The sequence below is a fragment of the Palaemon carinicauda genome, unplaced genomic scaffold (assembly GCF_036898095.1).
Source record: "Palaemon carinicauda isolate YSFRI2023 unplaced genomic scaffold, ASM3689809v2 scaffold1293, whole genome shotgun sequence".
NCBI lineage: Eukaryota > Metazoa > Arthropoda > Malacostraca > Decapoda > Palaemonidae > Palaemon > Palaemon carinicauda.
The window spans coordinates 30001-33338 of NW_027168808.1; positions in this window are offsets into that span (position 1 = coordinate 30001).

Below are 3338 nucleotides of genomic sequence, written 5' to 3' on the forward strand. Positions count from 1 at the left end.
TCCTACTTTTGGAGCTTAAAATATCCTACTTTTGGGGCTTAAAATATCCTACTTTTAGGTGCTTAAATATCCTGATTTGTTTTCGGTTGATCTGATTTATGATAAATATATTATTGCTTTAAAAATTTCTAAAAAGTAATAAATTTGTGCATTATGAATCTTAGTTATATTCTGTGAGTTCCTATTAACACTTTTGCCTTTCAGGTTAACATGGCCTTCTCCTGGGATGCTTAAAACTCTCTAACCAAAACTCTCTGGCAAAGTCCTTCAGAACAAGTGGAACTTCTAGAACACCATTTTGACCCTATTTGAATTATTTTTTTTTCTCAAAAAGGATTTGAGTATCTAGTTCAAGTTTTAAGTCTTGGACAGTATGCTAAGTTATATTGCTAGCTTGCTAATTTACCTTAAGTTCTTTCATTTTTAATTTCATGAAATTAGTTTTCATAAATTAATTCACATTGAAAATTACTTTAATGAATAGTTGATGACTAAAATTCAGTTATAAATCAATTTGGGCCTATATAAATCCCTGTCATTAACTAAGATTGCAATATTGGGTAAACTAACCTGAAGTCTTTTAGAGGTAAATTGTATCTAATTTTCATCAACCTAGTGGCATCTGGGAAAAAAAAATTCTTATGGAAATCATACATATTAAATTTTTGGTCGTCCTGATAGAAGTTATTTCAGGTAGATGCTGGGCTTTTCCAGGTAGCTGCTGGGCTGTTTCAGGTAGCTGCAGGGCTGTTTCAGGTAAATACAGGGGCATTTCAGGTAAAGGCTGGGTTATTTCAAGGAAGAGTTATTTCAGGTAGAGGCTGGGCTATTTCAGATAGAGGGTGATCTATTTTAGATAAGAGACTGGGCTATTTCAGATAGAGGGCTGTTTCAGTTAAATTTTAGTGTTGTTTTAGGTAGAGGCTGGGGCATTTCAGGCAGAAGTTATTTCAGGTAGAGGCTGGGCTATTTCAAGGAAGAGTTATTTCAGGTAGAGGCTGGGCTATTTCAGATAAGAGACTGGGCTATTTCAGAATGAGGCAGGGCTGCTTCAGTTAAATTTTAGTGCTGTTTTAGGTAGAGGCTGGGCCATTTCAGGCAGAAGTTATTTCAGGTAGAGGCTGTGCTATTTCAAGGAAGAGTTATTTCAGGTAGAGGCTGGGCTATTTCAGATAAGAGACTGGGCTATTTCAGATAGAGGCAGGGCTGTTTCAGTTAAATTTTAGTGCTGTTTTAGGTAGAGGCTGGGGCATTTCAGGCAGAAGTTATTTCAGGTAGAGGCTGGGCTATTTCAAGGAAGAATTATTTCAGGCAGAGGCTGGGCTATTTTAGATAAGAGACTGGGCTATTTCAGATAGAGGGCTGTTTCAGTTAAATTTTAGTACTGTTTCAGTTAGAGGCTGGGGCATTTCAGGTAGAGGGTATTTCAGGTAGAGGCTGGGCTATTTCAATGAAGAGTTATTTCAGGTAGAGGCTGGGATATTTCAGATATAGGGTGATCTATTTTAGATAAGAGACTGGGCTATTTCAGATATAAGGTGATCTATTTTAGATAAGAGACTGGGCTATTTCAGATAGAGGGCTGTTTCAGTTAAATTTTAGTACTGTTTCAGGTAGAGGCTGGGGCATTTCAGGCAGAAGTTATTTCAGGTAGAGGCTGGGCTATTTCAAGGAAGAGTTATTTCAGGTAGAGGCTGGGCTATTTCAGATAGAGGGTGGTCTATTTCAGATAAGAGACTGGGCTATTTCAGATAGAGGCAGGGCTGTTTCAGTTAAACTTTAGTGCTGTTTTAGGTAGAGGCTGGGCTATTTCAAGGAAGTGTTATTTCAGATAGAGGGTGGGCTATTTCAGATAGAGGGTGGGCTATTTCAGATAGAGGGTGGGCTATTTCAGTTAGAGGGTGATCTATTTTAGATAAGAGATTGGGCTATTTCAGATAGAGGGCTGTTTCAGTTAAATTTTAGTGCTTTTTCAGGTAAAGGCTGGGGCATTTCAGGCAGAAGTTATTTCAGGTAGAGGCTGGGCTATTTTAAGAAAGAGTTATTTCAGGTAGAGGCTGGGCTATTTCAGATAGAGGCTGGGCTATTTCAGATAGAGGTTGGTCTATTTTAGATAAGAGACTGGGCTATTTTAGATAGAGGGCTGTTTCAGTTAAATTTTAGTGCTGTTTCAGGTAGAGGCTGGGGCATTTCAGACAAGTTATTTCAGGTAGAGGCTAGGCTATTTCAAGGAAGAGTTATTTCAGGTAGAGGCTGGGCTATTTCAGATAGAGGGTGATCTATTTTAGATAAGAGACTGGGCTATTTCAGATAGAGGCAAGGGCTGTTTCAGTTAAATTTTAGTCTAGATTTTATTTGATCCAGGGGGATTGGACATTCAAGTCATGAGATACCAGAAGCAAAGTTTCCGCAATTTTATTTTTTTTCTGTTTGTCAATTTTGACTTTCAAGAACTGAGTATTTCTAGTAAGATTGGGAAAGCCTTTATGAATATTAAAGTAATTTTTAGTTTGCAATCTATATCCTTTTTAAATTTCAGGAAATAGGAACGTGTTCGTAAATTAGTTGGGAACATTTCAAACTGTAATGTTATTGTATTAGGAATGAGTAGGTTATATAAGATTACTGAATTATCCGGTGCCAAAACTTTGTTGATGGGAATGAGGTTTTGGTTTAAGTATACATAGTTTATTTATTTTTGTGGCATTTGAATTGAGCTGCTTTAAATGCTTAATTCAAGGTGTGTTCTTGTTTAGCCTTTCAATTTTTCTCCTTGTCCTATAGGTTTAAGGTTCCTTAAGACAAAACCAATTCAAGTTTCAATAGTACGCCTTGGATGGCTAATCCCTCCTATTTTTATAAATTTCATAATTGGTAATAACTAGCAAATGCATTTGAACCAATCTAAAGTTAAAATACACTAATGGTCATATATTTAGAAATAGAGTAAATATTCTAATGTCTGTAATTTGTATAAAAACTTATCCCATTTATATTCTTAATTTTGTAAGATTTAGCATTTGATGAAATTCCCAACCTCCGTCCCCGTGTTAAAGATCTTAACACACTCTCTCTCTCTCTCTCTCTCTCTCTCTCTCTCTCTCTCTCTCTCTCTCTCTCTCTCTCTCTCTCTCTCTCTCTCAAGATATAAGTTAGTGAGTTAGTGACTAGTTTATAGAAGATTCTAGGAGCATACTTTGAATGAAATAAAAAGGTATATAATATAGGTAAAAGAAAAAGTTACTGTAAATGATTTTTTTTTTTCGGATTTTAATTAGATATTGTTAGAGAAGCTTTGTGCTTTTGGGAAGGTCGAAAGGCTGATTTGTTGATTGGTA